This window comes from Cryptomeria japonica, chromosome 8 (genome assembly GCF_030272615.1).
Source record: "Cryptomeria japonica chromosome 8, Sugi_1.0, whole genome shotgun sequence".
Taxonomy (NCBI): Eukaryota; Viridiplantae; Streptophyta; class Pinopsida; order Cupressales; family Cupressaceae; genus Cryptomeria; species Cryptomeria japonica.
Genome location: NC_081412.1, coordinates 180,928,560 through 180,944,962, shown reverse-complemented (window position 1 = coordinate 180,944,962; position 16,403 = coordinate 180,928,560).

Below are 16,403 nucleotides of genomic sequence, written 5' to 3'. Positions count from 1 at the left end.
AAATTGCACCCAAACCAAGACCAAGTTATGAAACATATAATATCTGATTCAAATACAACATAACTGCAGTGTATGACTCTATTGCTGTCATTAAAGCTTCTACAAAATCTGGAAACACACACTCACACAACTCACACAAACCCACAACCAAACCCTTACATAAAATGCTGAAATAAAGTGATGAATTAATACCAATCTGCACAATGGCAAACTCTGTATGAGCTTGCACCTGGAAGAGCCTCAAACTCCCGTCCTTAGCCTTCCCGGAAACCTTCAAACTCCCATTATTCAGTCTCCCCCTCCACGGGTTTGACAGCCTCTGAAAAACAGCAAACAATTAGCAAAATATCAAGTGAATGAATGCCAAAATGCTACCAAATGTTAACTTTTAATGATCAGATTAGATAGACAGTAATTAAAACACAATTGCACAGTATATACCCTGGGAAAACCTTCCTCTTGAAGGTGAAAAACCCAGCAACAAAAGTCTTGTAGTATATTAGACAGAATAGTAATATGTCTTTACAAAGTCTGCTTCACACTTTGAAGCTATATGACTAATAGATGCAGTCCAAACTTCCAAAGAATGATATAGGTTCGATCTGCCTTTATGTGAGATTAGAACTTGCCGAAGAAGAAACCCGATATGCTGAAGATAATACACAATATGCTGGAGGATGATACACGATCTGCTGAAGAATATAATCTTCTATCTGCTTGATGTATAATTGATTCGATAATCCTTTAGAGAGAGAGACAAACTATATATATACCTGATCATGTGTGCATTCAACCAACACGACTTCTCCAAGGGGCGGCTATAATATTAATTAACACGTCTCTTCATTAGGAATTATTTACATTATAATCAACACGTCTCAAGGGTGGCAGGTTTATATGTTGTTTAATTGACAAATACAAAGTCGGCATAATATAGACATCGAACTTATTAAATGTGTAAGACCGACAGGTCACTTACACATTTTCATTTGCTATGTCGGCCTTAAGGAATCCGACCATAGCTATAACATTAACACCAAAACCTTTGCTAGGGAGGAATCCTTCTTGATATCAGAGTCACATAGTGACATCCACCATGGCTACTCACAGAGGGTGGGACCATCATGGCTACACCCATGATGAAAATGCAAATGAGCACAAGTGCTCATCACGGAATCACTCAACGTGATGTCGTCATCTCATCATGACGTTCACCATGGCTACTCCTAGAGGGTGAATAAACACAAGTGCTAAGTCATGGAGTCTCTCACATGACATCCACCATGGCTACTCCTAGAGGGTGGAACAAGGGCTTGAACCTCAAACTTCTCTCTCGCAGAGAAGAATGCATTAACAAGGGCTTGCACCTCAAACTTCTCTCTCATAGAGAAGAATGCATTATAGTACATCTCAAGAAATTACTGATACTGAGACTCCCTCTCAGCAAGTGCTTCATTCTCCACAACTCCAAGCTTGTCTTGAAAATGCACAAACTTCACTTTGGCAAGAGGCTCGGTGAGAATGTCAGCTGTCCGTTCCTTAGTACAAATGTATCTCAATTGAACAACATTCCTCTGTACCATATCTCCGATGTAGTGGTATTGGATCTCAACATGTTTTGTTCTGTCATGGAATATTGGATTGACAGATAGCTTCACACAGCTTTGGTTATCACAATGAAGAACTGTAGGCTCCAACGATTGTCCAAAAAATCCTGCAAGGAGCTTTTGAAGCCACATTGCTTCGTGAGTTGCCACACATGTTGCAATGTATTCTGCCTCTGTGGTGCTTAGTGCCATTGAAGACTGCTTCCTGCTACACCAGGAGATCATAGCAGATCCCAAACTGAAGCAACAACCAGAGGTGCTCTTCCGATCAGTAACACTCCTTGCCCAATCAGAATCAAAATAGCCATGCAGTTTCAAATCCACACTGGAAGAGTATTTCAAGCCATATCCAATTGTGCCACACAAGTATCTCAAGATATGCTTGGCTGCAACTAGATGTATCCGCCTTGGTTCATACATGAACTGACTAAGTGCACTCATTGCATAGCAAATATCCGGTCTAGTGTTAACTAGATACATCAAGGATCCAATCAACTGCCTATACATAGTAGGATCCACAAGATTCTGAACTAGATGCAGATTCCCTCAATTTCTTCAAGTTAGTTTCCATCGGTGTGAACATAGATTTGCAATCTAACATTCCAAATCTCTTCAAGATGTCAATGGTGTATTTTCCTTGACTCAGGATAATCTCATTAGGCCTCTGCCATACTTCCAAACCTAGAAAGAAATGCATGAGTCCTAGGTCTTTCATCTCAAATTCTGAAGTCAACTCCTCCTTGCATCTATGGATGAGATGATCTTCCCCAGTAAGAAATAAGTCATCAACATATAGCACCAAGATTAAAACTTCACCATTGAATACCTTGAAGTAAAGATTTGGATCAACATCATTCTTGTAGAAACCCAAACTCACCAAGTATCTGTCAATTCTTTCATACCATGCACGAGGAGCCTGTTTAAGACCATATAATGGTTTCTTCAATTTGCATACATGAGACTCTTTCCCATGAATCACAAACTCTTCAGGTTGCTCAATGTAGACCTCTTCCTCAATCACACCATTGAGAAAAGATGTCTTCACATCCATCTGATGTAGCTTCCATCCCTTAGCTGCTACAATGGCAATGATGGTCCTGATGGAAGTATAGCGAGCAACAGGGGCAAATGTTTCTTCATAGTCTATTCCTTCTTGCTAAGAGAAACCACGAACCACAAATCTAGCCCTGTACTTCTCAATGCTTCCATCAGTTGTATGCTTAATCTTGTACAACCATTTGGAAGATACCACTGACTTTCCTTTAGGTCTAGGTACAATATCCCAAACGTCATTCTTAATAATGGATTGATATTCTTCATCCATAGCATCTTTCCATACTTGTTGTTTTGAGGCTTCCTCAACACTGGAAGGTTCAGTCTCAATTAGATTACACATCAATGCAACATAGCTAGAGAATCTCTGTGGTCTTTTACTTTCTCTGAATGTGCCTCTAGGAGCTGCAAACTTTTCTGCCTCCTGCATAGTGTTCCTTGCCCAAAGAGGTCTCTTTCGATTCACAACAATATCTCTAGGCCCATCAGTAGGATCCAAAGGTTCAATTAGATCATCATCTACTACAGGTTCAGTGGTCTCCCTCTGACTCTCAGGAGTATGATCAATGCCCATGTCTTGAGGAGTCTCATGATTTTCATCATCTATCTCCATGCATGAACCCTTAGATTTTTTGTATGCAACATCTTCCTCGAATGTAACATCTCTGCTCACTTCTATTTGCTTCTGACCGAGAATGTAAATTCTGAAGGCTTTAGAGGTTTCACTGTAACTTACAAATATTCCTCTCTTGCCAGAAGGTTCCAACTTGGTTCTTTTGTCTTTGGGTATATGAACATACATTGGACAACCAAAGATCCTCAAGTGACTGACATCAGATTTAATCCCTGAAAAGGCTTCTTCTGGAGTCATATTTTGTAATATCCGATGAGGACATCTATTCTGAACATACACTGTTGTTCTAGAAGCTTTTGCCCAAAGAAAGGTTTGAAGGTTTTGATCATGGATCATGGCTTTTGCAGCTTCAACAATAGATCTGTTCTTTTTTTTTGCGACCCCATTTTGCTGTGGGTTGTAAGGGACACAAAACTCCCTCTTGATCCCTCTCAATACATAAATCACAAAAGCTACCAGAGGTGTACTCACCTCCATTATTAGACCTTAAAACTTTAATTCTCTTTCCAGATAAGTTTTCTACTTGAGCCTTAAACTCTTTAAATCTACCTAGGACTTCATCAGACTCTTTAGACCTTAAGAAATAAACATCAGACTCTTTAGACCTTAAGAAATAAATCCAAGTCTTCCTAGAGTAGTCATCTATGAAAGTTACATAATACAAAAATCCACTTAGGATTCTATTGACGTTCACATAAATCAGAATGTACAAGATCTAAAACTTCTTTTGACCTACTTTCACTGCTATGAAATGGACTCTTAATATTTTTACCCATATCACAGCCTTTACAAGTACCATCATGTACATGACTAAGTTTAGGAATACCTTTAACCATTTTCTCCAATGATGGAAGAGCCCTGAAGTGTAGATGCCCAAGTTTTCTATGCCATAGTTTGTTGGAACTGAAAGAGTCATGTAGGAGAGCTTGAATTGGATGAGTGGAAAGCTTATACAAACTCTCATGCCGATTTCCAATCACACGAGCAATCTTGATGTTGGAGTTCTTTGGCCATGCAAGAACTCTTCCTTCTGAAAAAACTATTTGATAACCTTTATCCTCCAAGGCTGAAATGGACACAAGATTTCTCTTGATTCCTGGCACGAATAGTACATCACTTAGATGAAGAGAAATTCTAGATTCTAGGTTGAGTGATGTAGCACCAAATCCTTTCATTGAATATCGTGCATCATCTCCAATGATCACTAGGAGATTAAACTCCCTTTCCACCAAATCTGAAAGATGTTCTCGATAGCCTGTGATGTGTTGAGAAGCTCCACTATCAATTAGCCAAGTGTCACTATTTGTGGGAACGTTACTTGATAAGACAAATATGAAGAGGAATCCATTAGAGTTGTCTTCTGCTTCCTTTTGAGTTGAGACTTCATTAATGTTTGCCATTTGTTGCTTAGGTCTTGTCAAACAGTCCCTTGCATAGTGACCAAACTTGTTACATCTAAAGCACTGGATGTGAGAGAGATCCTTCTTCTTCTTCTTTGAATCAGGTGCATAATCTGATCTTTGATCTCTATTCCTTTTGAAGTTGCCCTTCTTCCAATTTCTTCCTTTCTTAGTGGATTGAGTGGCAAGAACATGAGTGTCTTCGTTTTGAGAACTTTTGACAATTCTTCTGGCAGCCAATCTAGATTCTTCTTGAATGCAATCCGCACGAAGACAATCAAACTTAGGCAATATGGATCTCCCACTTATACTTTGAATAAATGGTTCCCAATAATGAGGAAGGCCATTCAATGCCAACATGACAAGGTCTTTATCAACCACTAGATCTCCAATAGCGCTTAGTTGATCCCTTTGTTCGGAGATCTTCATGAAGAATGGCATGACTGATTCTCCTTTCGCCATCTTGACTTGATGAAGTTGTTGCCTTGATGCTAGAGCCCTACTTGTGTTGTTGATCTCATATAGGGCTTCCAAGGTCTTGAACATGTCTCTTGCAGTTGTCATCTTGGAAATGAGAGGTACTAAGTGATCCCTCACGGAGACAATCAATATCTTTTTCGCTTTTATATCATTCTTCTTGAATTGGAGTTTCTCCTCTTGATCTTCTGGCTTGGATAAGTCTTTTTCCTCCAAAAACTGAAGAAGATCATTTTCTTCAAGTGCAATAAGCACTCTAAACTTCCGTGAAGTGAAGTTTGATGCGCCTTCAAGCCTATCCTTGACTTTAAGACCGTTCACCATTTTCGAGGCTTTGATGATTCTTCTTGAAGGAGAGAGATGAAGGAGAACTTCACAGTTATAGGGAAATCTGCTCACGATCTACTTCACCATGGCTCTGATACCATGTTAAGTTTTAATGATCAGATTAGATAGACAGTAATTCAAACACAATCGCACAGTATATACCCTGGGAAAACCTTCCTCTTGAAGGTGAAAAACCCAGCAACAAAAGTCTTTTAGTATATTAAACAGAATAGTAATATGTCTTTACAAAGTCTGCTTCACACTTTGAAGCTATATGACTAATAGATGCAGTCCAAACTTCCAAAGAATGATATAGGTTCGATCTGCCTTTATGTGAGATTACAACTTGCTGAAGAAGAAACCTGATATGCTGAAGATAATACACGATATGCTAGAGGATGATACACGATCTGCTGAAGAATATAATCTTCGATCTGCTTGATGTATAATTGATTCGATAATCCTTGAGAGAGAGAGAGAGACAAACTATATATATACCCGATCATGTGTGCATTCAGCCAACAGGACTTCTCCAAGGGTCGGCTATAATATTAATTAACACGTATCTTCATTAGGAATTCAAGGGTGGCGGGTTTATATGTTGTTTAATTGACAAATACAAAGTCGGCATAATATAGACATCGAACTTATTAAATGTGTAAGGCCGATAGGCCACTTACACATTTTCATTTGCTATGTCGGCCTTAAGGAATCCAACCATAGCTATAACATTAACACCAAAACCTTTTTAAATAATAACAATAACCAAAACCTAGACCAAGAGGGGAGATTCCTTGCATTTCCAAGAATGTACCTCCTCCACTTGTCTTTCACCTCCCAACTTTCCTGGTTGCAACTTGCCACTTGCCCGTTTCGTCAAAATTTACCAATTGCCACTTAACATGCTAAAATGTACTTTCTAATTTCCCAATCCATCTTTTGCCTCCAAAATAATTCAAATATTATTTAATTTTAAATTAATAAATAATATTTTAATGTTTTAAGCATGAAGGACAAAATTTCTCGATTTAACTGTAGGCCCCGATCTACTATTTCTGGACAACCGGGCTTACTATAAATAGTAAGTTCTATTTTTGGAAAGGGGACATGACATTTTTTTATAATTTTTGGAGTCTTGGACTATAGAAAAATATAGATCAGGTCATGTTTCATTTTTAATTACAAGGATGGCAGGTTTTTAAGGTCTTATGTTTTCAGTTTTTGTCTTTCCTAGGTTGAAGCAAATGCTGTTTAGGTTACCTCTTGTTTCTTAAGAAGTAGGTTGATCACACCTTGCCTCTCAAGGAATGGGATTTTAAATTTTTTAATAAGCCTTTCCTTCCAAGGAATGGTTCTAAGTGAAAAACTCTGTGCTTTTAAAAGACTCGCGAGTACTCGCAAGCCCTAGTTGGCCACGAGTCACTCATGGTTAAACTCGGCATCGAGTTTTGTAAAAATATGCAGCGAGTAGAACCCCAGAAAATCGCCAAAAATCGCAAAAACTCATGGGAAAAATGGGCGCTAAAAAGTAATGAAGGTTACTAAAACTGTCAAAAACCTAATTTTGATTTCATATTTTTGTCTTTTGTTGCGATGAGGAAAGGATTTGCATTGTTGCCGACGCGAATAGGGCACGACAATAGGATTTGCACGGTCGCTGACGCGAATAGTTTTAATCGATTTCCAATAGATTTCAAACAAATTTTTATTGATCTATATTAAAAGTTAAACTCTTTCCCACTGTAAAATTTCAGTTAGTTTACATTAACGCTTTAGGATTTGTAGAGTTCATAGCTTTCGCATATTACTTGCTACATGTTTAACAAAAATGCACGGTTTATGGGCTCATCGTTTTGTGTACATTTCAGATTTGTATATGTTATTTTAGGCTAAATTCACAAAATACCGAGAAGGGAAAATTTCTATAGGCTATATTAACAAGTTTCATGCCCAGACACATTGCGATATCAAATACAATTATACAATAATCTATATTCTTTTTAATAATAGTTATAGAACAATGTAAATTTTATTTTACTAAATTGTTGTATTTTACATGTATATATAAAAAACAATCTATGAAAAAGAGTAGAGATTAAATTATAAGAACAATTTATATAAAAAAAAAGTAGATTAAATTAAATATATATATTGTAGAAATATTAAGAATTTAAGATAATCCTGATTCCTAATAATGCAGCATTTAGAAATGTAAGGAAATTAGTAATACAGCTAGGAATTGTTTAAAGTTTAAACTTTAGGGTGTAAATGTGTTTTTTAAGAATATTAAAAAAAAATGTATTTTCAAATGTTTGATAAAGTTGCTGAGTTATTGCCGAGTTTTTCTCCGAGTTTTGGCGAGTCCCGAGTTTTAAAAAAAATTTGGGCTTGCCGAGTCGTTGGCGAGTCCGAGTTTTTCAACCTTGGTTCTAACTATTGATGCTCCATTGTTATTTCTGCACATTTTAGTATTTAAGGTATGCTGGATCATTTTACTCGTTTACTGAAATGTCAAAGCGTAAGCCTTCATTAGTCAGCTGAAAGTTTGAAACTTGTATGTTTCAAGTTGTTTCCTTGTTCATATCTTTTGTTTTTCATATTTATCTGCTTTCATCCTGGAATAAATAGGCCTGTTTTTTCAACACATTCTTGTTGCAATACGTAAAATGGTTATAAAACTCTTATTGGAATTACAGTTGATGCCAGATAAATAGGGGCAGCCCTTTTGCAAGGTAGTAATAGGTGAGAATCGAGATTATTCAGCTTTCCTGTTAGTTCGATCAGGGGTAATTCTAGAAACAGCAGATTCACTTGGCAAATCAAACAGTTTGTGGTGTGTTGGCCCCTTTGCTGAACTTTGAACTAAGACATTCCTTCAAGCATAGGGTGGCATTTGTGTTCTAAGCATAATCTCCTCTAAACCACAGTCTTTCAAGCTTCATATGAATTAACATCAAACATAATATATAGTTCTCACTGGTGTATTTAATAGTGTAAAGCATACTGATTGAGATTTTATAATTTGAAGGGGCAATTCAAGTTTGTTTAACTGTACATTATGTGAATTGTCATCGTAAAAATGTTCTTCCAAAGATCCACATGAGGAGCTAGCATAAATTGCTATTCAATGCATGGTAGCCTCCCATTTACAGGGCATTGACACGATGTCATGAAAGTATAAATGAAATTCAATTACCTGGTCTTAAAATAGGAAAAACTCGGTAAAAAGTTGGGAACTCAAAACCGATATACTATTTGTAAAAGTTAGAAATAGAGTAAGAAAAACTAATTTAATTATTTTATGTCAAATATAGTTGCATATAGATAAAAATAAACATTATTGATTATACCCTAATTGTATAAAATTATAAGAACTTTTAAAAGCTATTTTACTTTCACTGAAGAGTGATCCAAAACACATTTAGGTTCTTGGGTTGGCTCCTTGCTTCAATCATTGTTCTCGGCTTATAGCATTTAGTGTAGGAACATCCTTTCTTCTGTTTTTTGTTTAATTGTTTTATACAAGGTATCTGCATCTTTTTTTATGTCTTGGATCTATTTGTTTAGATCAATGCATTATTGTGCTGTTTATTTTCCAATTTAAACAGTTGCACAATCTGAGGTGATCATTAAGATCTAGGATTGGGTCCTTCGAATATTTTACTTTAACTGAAGAGTGTTTATATAAAAAACAAATAGCTGGCCCTAAAATAGGAGGTCACTCTGTCATAAAGCATGGCCCACTATTTTAGGGGCAGCCTTGTGTTTTTTACCTCTAAATGCTCATTAGGATATAAATTAAAAGGAAAACCCTCATCGTGGTTTAAAATTCAACTTCTTAATTTTTATATTACCCCAATCCTAAACCAAAAACATTCAGTCTGCCTTTGTACTATATTTTTTCTATCGAAGTGTAAAAGTCATCCAAAACACATTTAGTTCTTGGGTTGGCTGCTTGCTTCAATCATTGTTCTCGGCTTATAGCATTTAGTGTAGGACCATGCTTTCTTCTGTTTTTTGTTTAATTGTTTTATACAAGGTATCTGTATCTTTTTTTATGTCATGAATTTAAAGTGTCCGTCTGAGTAAGAACTCAATTTTCCTTTCTCTCTGTCTGTCAATGCTAAAGTTTTGTTCTTTTTAAAAACTCTGTGAAGGCATTTATTGTTCCGTGTTATTAAGTACCATTTGTTAAGAATGGTTACTGTTTTCCTGATTCCTTGTGCCATTTAATAGTTAAGTATTGGTTTTTCATGGAACTTTATCTTTGGACCAAAGATCATCTTCAATATGTTACAGCCTTCAAAATTCTTATTGATTGCAATGATGATGAAGGGCAAGCATTGCATAATTTAGACCAAATTTGTCATGCATTGTGGATTTTTTAATTGTTCAGACATCTGCATAGTTTTCCCTTGTCTGGAGGTGGATTTGTGTGATTTAATTTTGCAAGCAACATCTTTTGATAAGATTTGCACCGTTCATTATGTTAATGAGGGTGCCCCTTAAACTTTACATGTACTAGTAGCCCAGTCGTTGTGCCTTCTTGCTGTAGGTTTTCCTAAAAAGATCTTATCAGGAAAAAAATGTTCATATCTGATTAAGTTGCAAGTCAAATGTATAAACTAATGTATTGCTTTTGGAAGATTTGAGGGGAACAGGAAGTATCTCAAAATGACTAGAGTGCATAGTATATAGAAGTATGTTTCTAAGAAAGTCTGAACCTTAAAATTCAAGGACTTGTGTTATATCCTATAAAATAACGTGACATGTTTTTCCAGTTATATGCATCAATAAATGTACTCATAATGGTAGCAAATTTAAAAAATGGCGTTAAAAAGCTGTGCCACCATTTACATGCTTTGTTTTTTCTTTTGGTAGATTTAGTGGGTTACCACTCACATTTTGACCATAATTTACAAACAGTATATACTGCGGATTTAAATAGATTAAAGATTAATCCAGGTTTACTTTTATAGGTACTTGGATCAAATTGTTTAGATCATTGAATTATTGTGCTGTTTATTTTCCAATTTAAACAGTTGCACAACCTGAGGTGATCATTAAGATCTAGGATTGGGTCCTTCAAATATTTGTTAAATATAGAAGTAATCTTGCAAGTGTTAAGTTTCGATCAGATTTGAATGGTAGGCAATTTTAATTTTGTTTACACCTTGATCACAATCTGATATCAATAGATGATATCAATTGAATCCTTCTAATTTGCTGTGTGTAATTCTGAATTCACTGAGTGTATAATCCACGATATGTTGTATGCGTGATTCTGAATTCACTGAATATCTATCTTCCACGATATACTGAAGGTAACAATCTGCAATATCTATCTATATGCCATGATCAGTATATGTTCACAGACTGCACTATATCAATTTCCCACGATCTATATATTCACGGATGCTTGTGTGTTATTCGCTCATCACCAACTGAGGGAGAGACGTATAATAGTATATTGAATTCAAATGGCATCCTTCTAGAGACCGTGACCCTTCATAACATAAGACATCTTTCTATAATCATGATCGGTTGTACAAACCGATTCATACAAACCTGAGAATAATAATAATCAACCCGATAAGTAACATACTCGATAATAGTAAGTTTCGGTTAAGGCAAATTTAATCATAGAAACCCCGATAATATATAATCGGATTTAATAATAATATTAAGGGTGAATGCAGATTGATTGATATAATCAAATGTGTAAGGCCGATAGGCCACTTACACATTTGATCTGCATAGTCAGCCTTATCGGATTCGGACTAAAGCTATATAATCAACGCTCCCTCTTAGCTAGGGAGAAATCCTTCTTAATGTTTACAAGTTACATCACCTTATTGTGATGATTGACCACAATGGCTACATCCATATGTGGAAAGGAAAGATATCACCTCTATGTGATATCCACCATTATGGCTCCATTATGGCTTATCCATAGATATCACCTCAAAGATATCAACCATTATTGTTAGATCGTCACCTCACAATGATGGTAAGATGCACAAGTGTTCATCATTGTGAGATCATCACCTCACAATGATATTCACCATGGCTCATCCAGAGGGTAAACACACAAGTACAAGAAAATCACCACAGACTCTCTCACGTGGTGTTGTCATGGCGTCACACACATGGCATCCACCATGAACCATATCAGAGGGTGGAGATAAGGGCTTACACCTCAAGTCTTTCTCAAAGAGAAATGCATTAACAAGAGTTTACACTTTAAACATCTTTTGAAGAGAAGAATACATTAGTATATATATAAACAAATCGATGAAGCTGAGACTCAATCTCAGCTAGGGCTTCATTCTCCACCATACCAATCTTACCTCGAAAGTACATAAACTTTATTCTGGAGAGAGGCTTGGTGAGAATGTTTGCCGTTTGCTCATCAGTATTAATGCATCTCAACTGAATAGCATTCCTTTCCACCATGTCTCTAACATAGTGATACTTGATCTCCACATGCTTCGTTCTGTCATGAAACACAGGATTGACACAAAGCTGTACACAACTTTGATTATCACAATGGATAATTGTAGGCTCTAAGGATTGTCCAAACAATCCTGCAAGAAGCTTCCGAAGCCACATTGCTTCTCGTGCTCCCACACATGCTGCAATATACTCGGCTTCTGTGGAGCTCAATGCTACTTGTTGTGACCTTTTTCACACATAGCCCCATTGAGAATGGGGACCCTCCCTTTTTCCCGCTTTCTAGGGTTTTTGTTAGGGCCTTGTGACCTTCTGGCATCAGTGTTGCCAAAGTTTGTCAGTTTTGAACGACTTGAGTTTTGAACATTATGAGTCAGTGTGTGCAAGCCATGGTTAGAACAGAGTCTAGACATCGTCATTGTGTCTAGAAAGCCCAAAGGATGAAGATCGCAATTGATTTGAGCTAATTTCGACAACTTTCTATGCTTTTTGCTTTTTCCTATTTTTTAGGAAGTTTCATTTTTGGCATTTTGAGCACGATCCCTGAAATGACTATTTTTAGAAAGTTTTTCCTATATTTTAGGGAAACCTTGCTTTTGATTTTGATCTAGGGTTTGCACTGTTAGCACTGAGATGCACTGAAAACAATCGTTAAAATCCTCCAAAATTCGAGTGTTGATCAAAAAGCCAATTTCCTAAATTTTGGGGACTTTGAGGAATTCGATGGATGAATGAAGTATAGTTTTCAAATTTCAAGATGATCCGGCAAGAATTGCACAAGTTATGAAGATTTTAAAGTTTGATCCTGTGGTTCCTGAAATTCATCAAGTCGGCCATGAGTTGGTGCACAAAGTCAAGGAAGTTCGCCTTGGAAGTAGTGTTTGAAGAGCATGAAGTTTACCAAGTCTGCCCACTATGGTTCCACTATGAACAAGAAGGTGCAAGGAAGTGATGAAGTCCGCCATGCTAGTGAAAGGTTCTTAACTCCCCTCAAGTTCGCCTTTGTATGAGATGCATCAAGTTAAGGAAATCCACCTAAGGAGGAATTAGCAAGTGTTTGAAGAGCATGAAGTTTACCAAGTCCGCTCTCCATGGTTCCTGTCCATGTTGAAGTCCGCCTTGAAGATGGTGCATAGAATTAGCCAAGTCCACCCTATTGAGAAGTGTTTGATGAGTCATGAAGGGAGCAAAGATGACAAACCCTGCCCTAGCTTGGGAAAGGTTCCAAAGTCAAGACAAGTCCGCCTAGCAAGCAAGCAATGTGGCATGAAGTTTATGAAGTCCACTCTCCTTGGTTCCCAACATTCACCATGTCCACCCTTGATTGAGTATAAGGTGCATGAAGTTAAGAAAGTCCGCCATGTGGTAAGGGCAAAGACATGACTAAATCCGCCTTGAAGAAGATTGAATATGGTGCAAAGGTGTGATCAAGTCCGCCTAATGGTTAAAGAGGCAACAAGCAAAGAGGTGCAAAGGATGGACTAAGTCCGTCCTACATCAGCACTTCATCAACTTGGTGAAGGGAATGAAAGCTATGAAGTCTGCCCTCATTTGGGAAAGAAAGTTGCCAAGTCCACCCCTATACTTGCAATATGGAAAGGTTTTGCTCAACTCCGCCTTGGCTGGGAAAGTATTCCCCAAAGCCCGCCCTACGTTGATAAATCTGATCAGCAAAGTTTGGGTTATGAAATCAACCAAGTCCGCCCTCAAAGAAACATGCTAAATTTGGAGTAAAAGAATATTCCCTCATACTGTCAGCAAAGATCTTGATCAAGTTCAAACTAAGGCAAATTTAGAAAGTTTTTTCAACATGGAAATTTGAAGATTAAGTTCGATGTGCAGACTGAAATTCAAAATAGAAACTTTCATTTTAGAAATCAGAACTTTCTTAAGTGATTCAACTCAACTCAAAACTCAAAATGGAAACTTTTTAAGTGATTCAAATCAAGCTCATTAACTGAATGTCCAAGTTCAATGTATGAATGAAAATACGAGAGGTTGCTGGCGAATGAATAAACAAATTTTAGAAGATCTTCTGTGAAGAATTCGAACTCCAATACAAAATACAAATACACTTCATTCTTTCATTTTTTCACATGAAGTTCGAGTTTTGGATAGCAAGAGGAGAGAGTTTCTGAGAGGTTTTGTGCAGGTTGAAAGGGTTTTTGAGGAAGATTATGTGCAGTTCTGAGATTTTCAATAAGTTTACACACAGATTGGAGAAGATTCTTGATTGTTTGAAGAGCAAATTCACAGATTTTCTGAGTTAAACTTCTGATTTTACCTCCTTGGCAGCTTCTTTTCCCTTCTTCCTCATTCTTCCAAAGTGTTGTTTGTAACTAGGTCAATATGGGTTCGGATTGCCTTAAGGCAACATCCGAACTCATTTAGGACTGGGCCCTATCCTAAAGGGTAACGTGCCCCCAAGATTGAGCCCAGCCCTAAACTTGCACGCCACCCTAAATACTCCACGCCACAATAAATATATTGGTGCCAAAAAAGGAGGAGGCCGACTTGAATTAATAAAAGCTAAGACACATATAAATAAAGACATCTTGCAAATACAATTCACTCATTCAAGCATTCAGCGAATCAGCTCTGCATGTAAAAGGTGCGAATTTACACAAGGAGGGTGCAAACTTGTCTAGGCTTGTGCGAACTTGTCCAAGAGGACATAGGCCGTTTTGGTGCAGACTTGAAGAGCTTAGAAGTGCAGATCTGTCATACAAAAGGGATCAGATCTGAAAAGGAAGCTAAGTATTGTATTTGTGATATTAAGGGAGAATATATAATCTGACCTGTGGGTCTTTAATGCTGGGTTTTTCCTCCTTGGAGGTTTTCCTAGGGTATTTGTGTTTGTCTCTTGTTTACTTCCTTCATTTATGAGTTTACTGAATTATGGTTTACTAAAATGTTACAAATCTGATTAACAAACTGGGGCATAATTAAAGGACATAAATCTGATTACTGATCTACGGCACAAAAATTACACAAAGGTGAAAATGGATTCTATGGGCAGAGTATTGGGTTCTCAACCTGGTTTTTCTTCAAAGTTTTAAAAAGAAAGAATGAATCCAACAGATTATCCTTATCTTCTTTCTCATTTTCTGCCTTGTGAATAAGTCAGTATGATCTCAATCAAGTTGTCTTGGACTTAGTTCTGATTTTCGATTTTAATCAGACATGCAGCTTCCTGAGTTTGGTTATATTCAAGGGATTTTCTTGAGATTTTCAGAATATCCAAGTACTGAAAGACCCCCTTTAAAGTGCTAAAGTGTTGGAGAAAGAGTAAAATTGTGATACACTTAGCTGATAATCTTCAAAATTTACACTCAAAGGTAGAAGCTTAACTTAATTTCTTTTGGTTTTGCAGATCATAATGGCAGTTGAAGGCAGGATCATCGTAGGAAACGCAGAGGAGTTGAAGACAGGACCACGAGCAAGGTTCGTCTGAGCATTAAGATGGCCAAAATTTGGCTAAGTATGAGAAATACTTCATTGTGGCGAAAGAACAGAGGAATTCTTCTCCAAATTCAAGGCACTTGAAAGAATCTCAAGGCACCAAGAAAGAAAAGTCTTCAGACTTGATGAAAAGAATTTCAGACTTCTTGGGGAAATTTCATCCACAATTCCAAACCTATGGAAGCAATCAGGACAACATTTTGAAGGATTTCATCTCCTGAAGAGTCAAAGACAAGCTCCCAATCAGAATCAGATGGTGACAAGAAGAAACAAATTTCCATACTTAGACAATTTCTTCACACAAATTGGAGAATTCAGGGAAGATATCCAACACGTTGAGGTGGCGCCTCGTCATCTTCCAACCAATCAGATTGTTCCAAGTCAGCATGTCCAGGTTCAATGGACCCAACTTATCCACTTAAGCTTCTAGAGGGCACACTTCACAATGCAACAACCTTCTATTTTTATTGTTAGTTCATATTTAGCAAGAAGGACAAGTGTCCCCAATAGTAATTTTTCTCATTGGTCGAGGGGTAGTTAGTTTTTGGAAACCCTAATTAGGGTTTTGATCTTTCAATCTGGGCCCTTGATCATTGTTCGATCTCGGCCATTCAACTTTCTGTGTACCTATATAAGGTTTCCTCCTCTCATTTGGAGTGTGGTGAGGTTTTTGAAACATTGTTGCATGAAGGTCATTTTTTAGATAATATATTACATGTGTGCTTTCTCTTAAGGCTTTGTAATCCCTATTGTTTGAGTGATTAAGCAAGGTTTTCAATTTCTTCAACACATCAGTTTAGAATTTATTTCATGTTGTTAGATTGAATGAAAGATTTGATAAGTATTGGTTTATGGTGTATCTCCGCTCATACTTTTGGTGAATGGATGATTTTCATTCACTGTGCAAAGTTAGTCTGAGCTTTCCATTTTGTGCATGCTTAAACTTTCGATCATAAGCACATCCCTTGAAGATTGCATCCACTTTGTGTA